Raw genomic sequence first — 14859 nt, 5'->3', positions numbered from 1 at the left:
TAGATGTAAAACATGTGATGGAGCATTACTAACCTGACTCAGAAACCATTCTAGGAAAGCTCCATAGAGAACCGCAGTGACACGTCGTAAAACCCGGAAGTAAGTTAGCATTTTTAGCACTTCCAGTTCCTTCGTCAAAAAGCAATGCATTTTCTCCATAGGGTTTTGGAAAATAGCTCGAAATAAGGTCTGTGGTTGACACAAATTTAAGAGATAAATCACGTTTTGTTCTACGACAGTAGATACATCAGCAGTGACCCCACTGGTGATTTTTGAAGAGTTTACGTGTCTGAAAAACGATGGTTGTTACCGAGTGGCTGAATAGGACTACAGAAATTGTCGAGGCCGTTGTACGTCATTACGCCTAACACGTAAACACTCCAGCTAAGTTTGTTTTCCCCTGTGTTCTGCTTGAAAGCAAGTACCTGCCTATCTTTAGTATCTGTATATCTATATCTGACCATTAGAATCTGTATTTTTGAAATTGTAATTTTTAACACCGTAGTTTTACAAATTATAGAACGATTAATTACCAGTGTTTTCCAATTTTACTCGGCAGTTTCGTTAGCTAACGTTAGCTAAAGCTAGCGCTACTAGTTAGCTACGCAATGGTGTGTTGCTTTGCTCCGGGTTGATTAATCGTTCAGCCCTAGTACACACACACACACACACACACACACACACACACACACACACACACACACACACACACACACACACACACACACACACACACACACACACACACACACACACACACACACACACACATGAAACAGTCATTAACTCACACACGCACGCACACGCACACACACACACACACACACACACACACACACACACACACACACACACACACACACACACACACACACACACACACACACACACACACATGCTGCGGAGGGCTGCACACCTTAAGGGATATCAGTGTCAGCCCTTGGCTTTTGCTCCGTGTTTACAATGCCTTGACTTTGGGACCCTGGTCAGCAAATGTGGGGACCAGGGGCCTGGGGCCAATCAAGGGCCACTCAGTGCTTTACTGAAATAAATACACCCAGCATCAGTGTCTTTATGACTCGGGACGATTAACACAATGATTTAAAGCTGGAAAAGCGACGTTCAGCGCCAAATGTAACAAAATGAATAATTGATACGCTTACAAACAGACTAATCACATGTACAACTTTACAATTAAACTTGTTTACAGTTACATAAGTTGCAATAAACAAGAGAAATAAAGTGCAACAAAGAAGAAGAGTGTGAAAAATATTATGAACACAACACATCTCCAGTTTAGATATCATCTATGAAAACCATGCAGAGCCTGGTATATATGTTAGATGACTTCATTAAATCTCCAACATGCAAACGACCATGAGCTGTTTTCCATCTCTCCCAGCCTCAGAATTACAAAGGACCATTCTCTATGCACTTTCCGCACCTTTAAATCAGTTCAAGTGGACTATTTTTCCTCCTACAGGATTTTCCTAAGCAAATCAACCCAGTGGTTTTCTGGTAAGGAAGCATTTAACGGCGATACATCTGATCCGGGATGAGATCAAACCTGGCCGGCCCCTGAGGGGAAGAGTTACCTGCCTCTTCATGTCAGAGATAAAACTGTCTGCTTCTGTCTGACTGACCGGGCTCCGTGTCAGCTCACCACAGTCAGCGCAGGTCACCTTCCAAAACAAAAGCTTTTTCTCTGTTTAATGAGGTTTAAAAACAGATATCTGTATTTATACATTTGAACCAAACCAGACTATACATGGCCTTTTATTATCTGTTACCAGTCAAAATAGTTTTATGGGAAAAAGTAGATGCACTTAAAGCTTAAAACTTGAAGATGTCCCCAAAATGTCTGCCTTTATTAACTAAAGCAAAATATACGCAGTTATATTTTTTCTTCGCGCCACACTACTGCTCACATGATTGACATAAAGTCTGGACTAAAGCATTGCACCATCAAACTGTACAAAGTATCACCATCATTGAACCCAGTTGTTATGATAAAAATATACAAAACATCTGCAAGCAGCATGTAAGCCTCATGGTAAGGGGGGAATGGATCAATCATAATGAATAGCTCTCTGCAGTGATACAATGGGTGTGTTTGCTAAAGTAGAACAACATAAATATCTGTAATGGATTGTGTTAGTGTGGGTCTTAAAGTGGACCTATCATGCTATATTTGAAACATATATTGTTGGGCCATACCTATATAAAGTATATATATATTTCTTCAAAATACCAAACAGATCCTGCATTTTAGCCATGCCTCATTTCGCTCTATTTGCTCTTTCCAGCCCTGTTTTTGCAGGGGGCTGATTCTGTGAGCTGCAGCTGACCACGCCCCCCTGCAGGAGAGGGGAGTTGGCAGTTACTTTGGCATTAGGGCAGGGATATCTAGATACTTTCCAAGGTTTGATATAATGAATTGTGCTACCTTTAAAGCAAGCAAGGATGTTTTCAAATCTGTAATCAAAAAGCTCCTCAAAAACGCTGTCGAAGCAGTTCCTGCCGTTGCTACGTTAGTTCAAACAGTAACAACGGACTCATTTTCTTAGAGGATGCATGTCAATTTAAATAAATGCATACAACTATTTTTTAAATCAATAAAATCATTTTCTAAATCCATAAAAGCATTTCAATTCATATTGGGAGTCATGTCGTTACTTTGTCGAGAATGTGGCCATGTAATAAGCGGGATAATGTGCACATTGCATAATGTACAATGCACAATCAATCAATGTTTGATTGTTTATTTATATAGCCCAATATCACAAATGTTACATTTGTCTCAGTGGTCTTCACAGTGTGTACAGAATATCAGTATGACAATACGACACCCTCTGTCCTTAGACCCTCACATCGTACAAGGAAACATTTCCGGAGAAAACCCACAGTTTAAAGGGAACATGGGAGAAACCTCAGGGAGAGCAACAGAGGAGGGATCCCTCTCCCAGGACGGACAGACGTGCAATAGATGCCGTGTGTAAATTGAAAAGATAATACATTTGCAACATAGGTAGTCCAAATGTTTGGAAATGCATGTGTGTATAATAGGAAGATGAATCCACGAGGATATCCATCCAGGACCTATAATCCAGGACCACAGCCACGACTCAAGATCCAGGGCTCGCGATCCAGGACACAGGACCGCAGGATCATCATGACTCCGGATCCCGGCGTATATAGACACCAAAAAGAAAGACATTTGGGGAGGCTGGGTTAATCGGAACATGAGAGTACACAGGACAGACAGAGAGAAGGAAGAAGTAAGATGTCCCCCGACAAACTAAGCCCATATCAGCAAAACTAGGGGCTGAATCTAATAAGCTATAAGCTTTATCAAAAAGGAAGGTCTTAAGCGCACTCTTAAAAACGGATAGGGTGTCTGCCGCCCGAACACAAACTGGAAGCTGATTCCACAAATGTGGAGCTTGAAAAGAAAAGGCTCTGGCTCCCATTGTCACGATCACAGGTACAGATCAGAACCCAATAGCACGACTCAGATACAACCAGTATAGTAATGTTCAGTTTATTCCAGGTCAAGGACAGGCAGGGTCAAAACCAGTAAATCCGTCAGACAGGCAGGCAGGAATCCAAAACTGGGCAGGACAAAACTCGGGACTAGAGCACAACACTCACTTGAGAGCTTGGCGGAAACAACAAGACAATCTGGCAAAGGACAACTGATAATGAGGTGGTATAAATACTGTGGAGTGATGAGGGAATGAGTAACAGGTGAGGGGAAGGGCTGAGGAGACCAGGTGAGGGAAATGAGCTGATTACAAGGGCCTGGAGGAAAGCGGGATCTGAAATGACAGGAGAGTTTAGATGAGGCATCAAACAAACCATAATAAAAGTGTCTAACTTGTGACAGAACCCCCCCCTCTATGGACGGCTCCTGACGTCCTACGAGGTTGATCGGGATGGGCCTGGTGAAAGTCAGTAATGAGAGATGGGTCATAGATACTGCGAGCAGGCACCCATGACCGCTCTTCAGGACCATAACCCTCCCAGTGTACCAGCTACTGCAACCCTCTACCACGTCGCCTGGACTTGATGAGGCGACGGACAGTGTAAACAGTCTCCCCGTCGATAGTCCGGGGTGGTGGTGGGGGTGTAGAGGGGGGCTGAAGAGGGCTCACATTAACTGGTTTGATCTTGGACACGTGGAAGGTAGGATGAATCCTCATAGAAGGGGGCAGACGCAGGCGGACAGCTGCAGGATTGATAATCCTAGCTATGGGAAATGGCCCTACAAAACGGGGAGACAACTTCTTTGACTCAACTCTGAGAGGGAGATCCCGTGTGGAGAGCCAGACACGTTGCCCTGGGGAGTACTGTGGAGCTGGCTTGCGACGGCGATTGGCGGTCCGTTGATAACGGTCGGAAGAGCGCAGGAGCGCGGAGCGGGCCTTTAACCACATGCGTCGACATCGGCTTACAAACGCCTGTGCAGATGGGACGCTGGCCTCCCGTTCCTGTGCCGGGAAAAGGGGCGGCTGGTATCCGCGGGAGCATTGGAATGGAGAAAGACCAGTAGCAGAACTAGGAAGGGTGTTGTGGGCATACTCAACCCATAGAAGCTGCCTCGACCAGGAGGAGGGAGTGGAGGAAGCTAGACAGCGTAAGGCAGTCTCCATCTCCTGGTTCATTCGCTCTGCTTGACCATTGGACTGGGGATGAAATCCGGACGAGAGACTGACACTGGCTCCCAGCAGCCTGCAAAACTCGGACCAAAAACGAGAAGTAAATTGTGGTCCCCGATCAGACACAACGTCACTGGGGAGACCATGCAGCCTGAACACATGTTGTAGCATGATTTCAGCTGTTTCCTTGGCAGTAGGTAATTTGGTTAATGGAATAAGCCGGGCAGACTTGGAAAACCGGTCTATGACTGTGAGTATGACTGTGTTACCGTCTGAGGGTGGTAGTCCGGTGACAAAATCCAAGGCGTTGTGGGACCAGGGACGATGAGGGATAGGCAAGGGATGAAGAAGACCGGAGGGAGCTTGGCGTGAGGTCTTATTTTGGGAGCAGACTAGGCAAGCAGCAATGAATTCTTTGGCATCCTTCTCCATGGAAGACCACCAAAATCGCTGTCGAATCAGGGCTAGGGACCGTCTCACTCCTGAGTGACAAGCCAGGCGGGAGTTATGACCCCACTGGAGAACCTGGGTACGGAGAGTGGCAGGAACAAACAGATGGTTAACAGGACAGGCACTTGGGGCTGGGTGTTCAGCATGAGAGCGCTTGACCTTATCCTCCACCTCCCAGGTCACCAGACCAATGACACATGTAGAAGCGATGATATTCTCAGAATGAGATGGAGAGCTCTCTGGCTGGAACTGGCGAGACAGGGCGTCAGGTTTGATGTTCTTAGAACCAGGTCTGTATGAAAGAGAAAAATCAAAGCGTGTGAAAAACAGAGCCCACCTGGCTTGACGAGAGTTCAGCCGCTTAGCTGAACGGATGTACTCCAAATTTTTGTGATCCGTCCAGACCACAAAAGGCTGCTCTGCTCCCTCCAACCAGTGTCTCCATTCTTCCAGGGCAAGTTTCACTGCCAACAGTTCTCGATTTCCAATATCGTAATTTCTTTCTGCTGGAGACAGCTTCCGGGAGAAGAAGGCACACGGGTGCATCTTCTGATCCTTGGCCGACCGTTGAGAAAGAACTGCCCCAACTCCAGTGTCCGACGCATCTACCTCTACAGTAAACTGCAGAGTAGAGTCTGGAAAAATCAAAATGGGAGCAGAGGTGAAGCGTGACTTTAACTCACCAAAAGCCCCTTCGGCCACCGAGGACCACCGGAAGGGAATGTTCTGAGAGGTGAGAGCTGTGAGAGGGGTTGCCACCAAACTGTAGTTTCGAATAAACCTCCGGTAGGAGTTGGCAAAACCCAGAAAGCGTTGGAGCTCCTTGCGTGTTGAAGGGCGTGGCCAGTCAGTGACCGCCTTGGTCTTTTCAGGATCCATCTTGATGTTTCCGGTGGAGACCACAAATCCCAGGAAAGGGACTTCTGTGGTGTGGAACACACACTTCTCTGCCTTGACAAAGAGGTGGTTCTCCAAGAGCCTCTGGAGGACTAGGCGAACATGGACCACATGCTCCTGTTTAGACTTGGAAAAAATCAAAATGTCATCCAGGTATACAAAAACACAGATATTGAGAAGATCCCGCAGAACATCATTCACCAACCCCTGGAAAACTGCAGGTGCATTGGTGAGTCCAAAAGGCATGACTAAATACTCATAATGTTCACTAGGAGTGTTAAATCCCGTCTTCCACTCGTCCCCCTCCCTGATTCTCACCAAATGGTACGCATTACGTAGGTCCAGCTTGGTAAAAATAGTAGCGCCTTGTAACAGTTCAAATGCAGAGGAAACAAGTGGAAGGGGGTACCGGTTCTTGACAGTGATGTTATTGAGTCCTCTGTAGTCAATGCATGGGCGCAGAGTCTTATCCTTCTTACCCACGAAGAAAAAACCTGCACCAGCAGGAGATGATGAAGGCCGGATAAGCCCTGCATCCAAAGAGTCATTGATATACTTCTCCATTGACTTAGTTTCAGGAGCCGATAAAGAAAAAAGTCGACCTCTAGGAGGAGAAGTACCAGGTAACAGGTCAATAGGACAGTCATTAGCACGATGAGGCGGGAGTGAGGTGGCCCGAACTTTGTTAAAGGCCTCTTTAAGATCCCAGTAATCCTTGGGAACACCGGAAAGGTCTTCACACTCAGAGATCCTCGGCTGACTGGAATCAATTGAGGAACTAGATCTTAAGCAGACAGCATGACAATGAGCACTCCACTCTCTAATAGTCCCTGAAGCCCAATCTATATGAGGATTATGCCTCCTTAACCAAGGAAACCCCAAAATGACAGGCTGATGTGGTGCATGGATAAGGTGAAAAGAGAGTGTTTCGCTGTGATTACCTGACATGCTCATTTGAACTGGAGTTGAACGGTGTGTTACTCTGCAGAGAAGACGACCATCAAGAGCTGTAGCATTGATGGGCTTCTCCAAAGCCTCCTGACCAAGTCCCATTTGAAAGGCCAGTGTTATGTCAAAAAGACTGGCATCAGCACCAGAGTCAATAAGAACTGCCACAGTGTGCATTTTCCCCAAGCAGCTCAGATGAGCATGGGTTAGGGGTCGAGAGGGCATTTCTAAATTCATCATACGGCTCACCAGCGCCCTCTGGATGACTGGTGAGCCCTGTCTTTTACAGGACAAGAGAAGGCAAGATGACCCTGCTGGCCGCAGTAAAGACAGCAGTTGTCCCGCAGGCGGCGCTGTCGTTCTGCCTCGGAGAGCCGGGTCCGCCCCAGCTGCATTGGTTCAGACGAGTTAGAAAATCCTCCTCTCACCTGTTCAGTAGCATGCGCTGACGGGAGAGGCGGAGCCTGAGGGGCGACGGAGAAAACCCTCTCTCTCCTCCGCTCCCGCAGACGGCAGTCAATGCGGATGGAGAGAGCCACCAGCTCATCTAAATTAGCAGGAAGGTCCCAAGCTGCCAGCTCGTCTTTAAGGCGATCCGAGAGACCGTTGTAGAAGGCATCGAGAAGTGAAGAAGCATTCCAGTTACTCTCGGCGGCTATGGTACGAAACTCGATGGAGTAATCGGACACAGATCTCCCTCCTTGCACCAGGTTAAACAGTCCCCGAGCTACCTCTCTTCCGGGTGTAGCGTGATCAAAAACTTTACGCAGTTCATCGGAGAATACGCTTACAGGCGAGCAGGCAGAGGATTGTCTTTCCCATTCGGCGGTACCCCAGTCTTTAGCTTTGCCCGTGAGAAGAGAGACAATATACGCCACCCGGGATCTTTCTGTTGGGAAGGCGGAAGGCTGAAGCTCGAAGGCGAGGGAACATTGGACCAGGAATGGTCTGCACGAACCTGGAGCTCCAGAGTAGCGTTCCGGAGGAGGCAGGCGTGCATCCGATGCCGAAGGACTCTGGATTCCAACAGCGGAAGCTGGAGTTAGTTCCGGGCCATGGACCGTTGCAGGACGGGTCTGAAGATGATCATGGATATTCACAAAGGTCCGTTCGTAGCGAGCGGCCATCTCCTGCATCGCTTCAGCCATGAAGGTAAGCTGCTGCTCGTGGCGTTGTAACACGATATCGTGCGAAGGCGGTTCTGTCGCTGAGTCGGCTGGATTCATGTTTGGCCAGATTGTACTGTCACAATCACAGGTACAGATCAGAACCCAATAGCACGACTCAGATACAACCAGTATAGTAATGTTCAGTGTATTCCAGGTCAAGGACAGGCAGGGTCAAAACCAGTAAATCCGTCAGACAGGCAGGCAGGAATCCAAAACTGGGCAGGACAAAACTCGGGACTAGAGCACAACACTCACTTGAGAGCTTGGCGGAAACGACAAGACAATCTGGCAAAGGACAACTGATAATGAGGTGGTATAAATACTGTGGAGTGATGAGGGAATGAGTAACAGGTGAGGGGAAGGGCTGAGGAGACCAGGTGAGGGAAATGAGCTGATTACAAGGGCCTGGAGGAAAGCGGGATCTGAAATGACAGGAGAGTTTAGATGAGGCATCAAACAAACAATAATAAAAGTGTCTAACTTGTACCTATCGACCATGATATCCTATTGTACACCCATTGTACTTTTAGAGACTCTAGGAACAACCAACAACCCTGCATTCTTGGAACGCAATGCCCTAGTAGGACAGTAGGGTATAATGAGTTCTTTAAGGTAAGATGGCGCCTGCCCATTAAGGGCTTTGTAGGCGAGAAGAAGAATTTTAAATTCTATCCTGTGTTCTATAGGGAGCCAGTGTAAGGCAGCCAGAACAGGAGTAATGTGGTCCCTTTTCCTAACTCTGGTTAGTACACAAGCTGCAGCATTTTGAATCAGCTGAAGCGACTTGACTGACTTCTTGGTACTCCCTGATAATAAAGAGTTACAATAATCCAGTCCTTGAAATTGATTTTATGTAGGCGTTAAAGGATAAATCCTGATCAAATATAACGCCAAGATTCCTTACAGTCTCACTGGAAGCCAAATTAATGCCATCCATAGTTAGTATATCTTTAGATAATTTGTTTCGTAGATTCTTCGGGCCAAGTACAATAACTTCAGTTTTGGTCGTGTTTAACATCAAAAAATGTAAGGTCATCCACGTTTTTAAGTCCTTAAGGCAGTCTTGAATTTTATTTAGATGATTAATTTCATCAGGCTTGATTGATAAATATAGTTGAGTATCATCCGCATAACAATGAAAGTTTACAGAATGATTCCTTATAATATTGCCTAACGGAAGCATATATAATGTGAACAAAATAGGTCCGAGCACTGAGCCCTGTGGCACTCCATGGCTAACTTTGGTTTGCGTGGAAGATTAATCGTTAACACGTACAAACTGAGAGCGTTCAGATAGATAGGACCTAAACCAGCCTAAAGCAGTTCCCTGTATGCCAACTAAGTGCTCTAGTCTTTGCAATAGGATATCATGGTCGATAGTATCAAATGCAGCACTGAGATCGAGCAAGACAAGAATAGAGACAAGTCCCTTGTCTGAGGCTATTGGAATGTCATTTGTGACTTTAACCAGAGCTGTCTCTGTGCTATGATGTGTTCTAAAGCCAGACTGAAAATCTTCAGATAAATCATTGTTTTTTAAGTAATCACACAACTGTTTTGCGACCGCTTTCTCAAGAATTTTTGAGAGGAACGGAAGATTAGAAATAGGTCTATAGTTGGCTAAAACCTCTGGATCGAGGTTGTGCTTTTTAAGAAGCGGTTTCATCACTGCTACTTTGAATGATTGTGGAACATAGCCTGATAATAAAGACATATTCATAATATTTAATAAAGAAGTGCTAATTAATGGAAACATTTTCTTCAACAGCTTAGTTGGAATTGGGTCTAACATGCACGTTGATGGTTTAGAAGAGAGAATCATTGAATGTAATTGTTCAAGGTTAATGGCTGAAAAGCATTCTAGTTTACTATCTAGTGTAATATTAGAACTTACGTTTCCGGGAGCTGTTGATAACACTATACTGGTCAAACGCAAGAGGTCATTAATTTTGTTTCTAAGAGTAACAATTTTATCGTTAAAAAAGCACATAAAATCATTACTACTGAGTGCTATGGGAATAGAAGGCTCAATCGAGCTGTGGCTCTCTGTCAACCTGGCTACAGTGCTGAAAAGAAATATTGCATTATTCTTATTCTCATCTATTAATGAAGAGTAGTAGGCTGCTCTCGCTTTACGCAGTGCTTTCTTATATTCATTGAGAGTAATATGCCAAATTAAACAAGATTCTTCAAGTTTAGTGGAACGCCATATCCTTTCAAGTTGTCTCGACTTTTGCTTTATTTTGCGGGTTTCGGCATTATGCCATGGAGCTAATCTATGTTGTTTTATTTTCTTCTTTTTCAAAGGAGCAACAGAGTCTAATTCTATTCGCAGCGCATCTGTAGCACTATCAACAACATGATCAATTTGGGGTGGTGTACATTTTGTATAAGTTTCCTCCCTTACATGCAGACATGCTATCGAGTTAAGTATTGGTGGAATCTCTTCCTTAAATTTGGCTATAGCACTAACAGATAGGTTTCTGCTGCAGGAGGTTTTGACTAATGCTTTGTAGTCTCGTAATAGTACTTAAAAAGTTACTAAGAAATGGTCGGATAAAGCAGGATTATGCGGTTTGACTAATAGTTGCTCAATTTCAATACCATAAGTCAGAACAAGGTCGAGAGTGTGATTATAGCAGTGGGTTGGTTTATTTACACGCTGACAGAAACCAACAGAATCTAATATAGAGTTAAATGCAACAGTAAGGCTATTTTTATCATCGTCAACATGAAAATTAAAGTCACTTACGATAATTACTTTATCTGTTTTAAGAACCAAAGTTGATAAAAACTCAGAGAATTCTGATAAGAATTCTGAATAAGGACCTGGTGCACGATACACTGTAACAAATAAGATTGGCTGCAAAGTTTTCCAGGTCGGATGCGTAAGACTAAAAACGAGGCTTTCAAAGGAGGTATAATTTAATTTTGGTTTAGTATTGATAAGTAAACTTGAGTCAAAGATTGCTGCAACTCCACCTCCTCGGCCCGTGCCTCGGTCAATATGAGTGTTGATATGGCTGGGTGGCATGAAGTGCTGGGTGGCATGAAGTCACATTATGCAATGTGCAATGTGCACATTATCCCGCTTATTACATGGCCACATTCTCGACAAAGTAACGACATGACTCCCAATATCAATTTAAATGCTTTTATGGATTTAGAAAATGATTTTATTGATTTAAAAAATAGTTGTAGGCTATGCATTTATTTAAATTGACATGCATCCTCTAAGAAAATTAGTCCGTTGTTAGTGTTTGAACTAACGTAGCAACGGCAGGAACTGCTTCGACAGCGTTTTTGAGGAGCTTTTTGATTACAGATTTGAAAACATCCTTGCTTGCTTTAAAAGTAGCACAATTCATTATATCAAACCTTGGAAAGTATCTAGATATCCCTGCCCTAATGCCAAAGTAACTGCCAACTCCCCTCTCCTGCAGGGGGGCGTGGTCAGTTGCAGCTCACAGAATCAGCCCCCTGGCTGGCCTCATTTATGCTGACATATTCTTCATGTCTCAACCAAATTTCAGTGAGACAGAATTTAATATTCCTGTTTTGTTGCACTGTAGTAGTTGTTACATTTACTTTTATTAGGTTATTATGTATGACACCTCTATTAGGTTTTACCTTAAATTGTCCTTGGGCAGACACACACACCGCTAATATTGGGTATTTTATTGGGTTCGTGATTCCTATGGATGACTGCCTAGGAGAGAGCGCAGAGAAGCGTGTAAGACTGCGACTCCGCCTCCTGGTCTCAACTCCAGTTTGTCATGGATTAAGTCCACAAAGCCCTGAAATGTTTGCCGAAATGAGATCTGCACCTTTCAAAGTAGGGTGAATGCCGTCTCTCTTAATCAGACCAGGTTTTCCCCAGAAGGCTGTCCAATTATTTACGAAGCCCACATTGTTTGCTGGGCACCACCAAGACAACCAGCGCTGAAATGATGACATGCGGCGATACATGTCATCATTGATCAGATTGGGGAGGGGACCAGAGAAGATTACGGTGTCCGACATTGTTTTAGCATAACTACACACCGACTCCACATTAAGTTTGGTGCATTCTGATTGGCATAAACGAACATCATTACCACCGACGTGAATAACAATCCTACTGTATTTACGTTTATCTTTAGCCAGCAGTTTAAGATGCGCCTCAACGTCGCCCGCTCTGGCCCCCGGAATGCATGTGACTGTGGAGGCTTCGTTCTCTAAATTCACGTGTCTCATAATAGAGCTACCAATAACCAGAGTTGGCTTCTCAGCGGGTGTCTCGCTGAGTGGGGAATATCTGTTAGATACCTGAACGGGTTGGTGGGGACCTGCGGGTTTCGCGTTATGCCCCTTCTGAACAGTCACCCAGTCTCCCTGCTGCTCGGGAGTTGCCGGGGGACGGCTAAGAGGAGCTACATTTTGCCGGTCCTCACCGGCTAACATGGGCTTTACTATAGCTGAGTTACTTTCTAAGATGCAGAGCCGGGCTTCTATGGCTATGATTCCCGCCTCCAACCTAACAACTATACTACATGTAACACATGTATCGGTACCAGTAAAGGAGGTAGGGAAGTAACCAAACATGAGACAGTTAGAGCAGGAAATAGCACCCGAGGGTGGGGAAAGAGCCATGGCTAGCTCTCAAGCTAAAGTAGCTACCGTTAGCAAACCCGAAAAGAGTGTAGGCAACTGTGGAGTTACAGTCGCTAAGAGAAGGAGAGTTGTGAGTGCTTAAGCTGTAGTAACGTGTGATTACAACGTCAGGCAGTTGCCGTGATCAAGAGTTTTAAAACGATCGATTAAGTTAAGATAATAAGCTATCAGCAACAGAACAGGCACACGGGATACCCGGAGATGACAACAACAACCGGAAGTTACAACATGCTTACCGCAATAGTGGTCCGAGTAGACCTGTCGGTGTTCTTTTCCCCATAATGACCTAGTCGCTGCACATTATCCCTTACATATGATTATATAGAATAGAATATATCTTTATTGTCATCACACATCAGTGCAACGAAATTCAGTTGGCATCTCTCAATGCAATACATAACATAAATAAGAACACATCCATATAGAGTCATTATTCATTTGTTTTAAAGCAGGAGGCGCAAACGCTTGCCTCGGGGAGGGAGAAAAAGAGCCACAGCGGAGAATAAACAGAAGGGCAACCATGGCAACCATGCAAGGGAAGTCTTCTTTGCTGCTTTTGTGGCAGACTACAGCGCCACTTACATGCCTGGCATATGTACTACAGCGTCTCCAGCGCTTTCGAGCAGCAATCTCCCCTGATAGGTGGAGAATTTACCAATAGCTAGCCGTAGCGCCACTTTACTGACATCAGGACAGTGTTCAAATCTGGATCAGTCTGTATCAGATCTGTTGCAGCCCCGTTTTTAGAGATTTGGGTATGGAGGAAAATAGAGAGGGTTGTGTTTTCTGACACTTGGTGAGTTCCCTGGAACACCGGGGACACATATTCATGTATAAAAGACGTACAAAAGTGCATTTTGCATGATGAGTCCCCTTTAATGTAAATATGAAACAAACACATTTGTTTAGATGGCAAACATACAGACCTGGGGACCGTCCAATCACAGGGCCACGGCTTTAACCATCTGCGTGACTGCCACACTTCTCAGCAACAGTGTCGGCACAGGAGGTGAAAGGTTAGTCGCGTTTGTGTTTCTGTGTCAGTGAAATGTGCAAAGAGGAGGGGGGGGGATGTAACATCTGGCGAGTGTGAAAGAAGCATTTGTATATTTCTGAGTGACTGTAAATCTGTGGGGCAGTAATAAGCACAACATGTGGATGCACGCTGATGCATGCACACACTCATTCACACACATTTCCATTCTTCCCCACTTTTTGTTCTTGCTTAGTGTCAACGAGTGTCAAAGCAGGTTGACTGAGAAAGGAGATTAGGAACATGAGAAGGGTCTCAATGAGGCCTGCAGGTAGGATATCGGAGGCCTCTGATAAAGACGGCCGAAAGATGTACAGCAAAGAAGAAAGAACAAAGAAACAAGGAGCAGGAAAAACTAAAGAGGAAAAAAGAGGGGAGCTTTATAACTTTCTGCAGAGCTTGAAATGGGGCCCTTTTTGGCAGCAAGCAGCGGAGAAACCGCAGAATGGTGCGACTGGATTTGAGGGGTGGAGGAGGGGGCTGAGGAAAGGACAAGGAAGAAGGAGAGAGCGGAGAGGAGGGAGAAGAAAAGAAAGGGTGCAGACGGCAGGTTTTAATCAGCAACAGGCTGCTGGTAATGAGATCACTATCCCACTGCTCTCAGATTGATGTCATGTGAAGCTCTGTGGTGCACAGAGAGGCATGCCGAGGATGACAGGCATGCATGGCTCTCCTGCCCGGGCACACACAAACATACAAGCAAACACAAAGGAACACAAACACAGAGCTCATGTTAAGGCTGCTACATGCTCACAAACCAAGAAACACTAAAGAATTCCACATGCACACAAAGACCCTTTAATGCGCCTCAACTCCCTGCTGTTAATTTTCTTCAAGCTAAAATAAAAAAGAGCTGACACAAATATAATCACACCCACACATACACCATGAACACGTTTCAGGTCCCAATGCTGCTTTATGTCTTTTCTGCCTCTCAAACGGCTAAGCAGGAACACAAAGAACATACTGTACCAAGTGAGGGTTGGCTAGACCTGTAGGCAAAAAGAGTTGAAGCAAAAGAGACAGGAAAAGCAGAACTGGGGGGGGGGGG

General features: G+C 45.1%; 1 protein-coding gene across 1 annotated transcript in view; it reads right to left on the bottom strand.

Annotated features, from left to right (window-relative positions):
- rargb (retinoic acid receptor, gamma b) overlaps positions 1-60 on the bottom strand; it is a 36119-nt gene extending 36059 nt beyond the window's left edge. Inside the window, exon 1 of the mRNA XM_034082859.2 lies at positions 34-60. The gene's annotated coding sequence lies outside the window, so the exon portion shown is untranslated. The remainder of the gene's footprint in view (positions 1-33) is intronic.
- Between the last annotated feature and the right edge of the window lie 14799 nt (positions 61-14859).

Source organism: Pseudochaenichthys georgianus, chromosome 5, assembly GCF_902827115.2.
Source record: "Pseudochaenichthys georgianus chromosome 5, fPseGeo1.2, whole genome shotgun sequence".
Classification (NCBI taxonomy): Eukaryota; Metazoa; Chordata; class Actinopteri; order Perciformes; family Channichthyidae; genus Pseudochaenichthys; species Pseudochaenichthys georgianus.
This window is presented reverse-complemented; position numbering and strand designations above follow the sequence as displayed.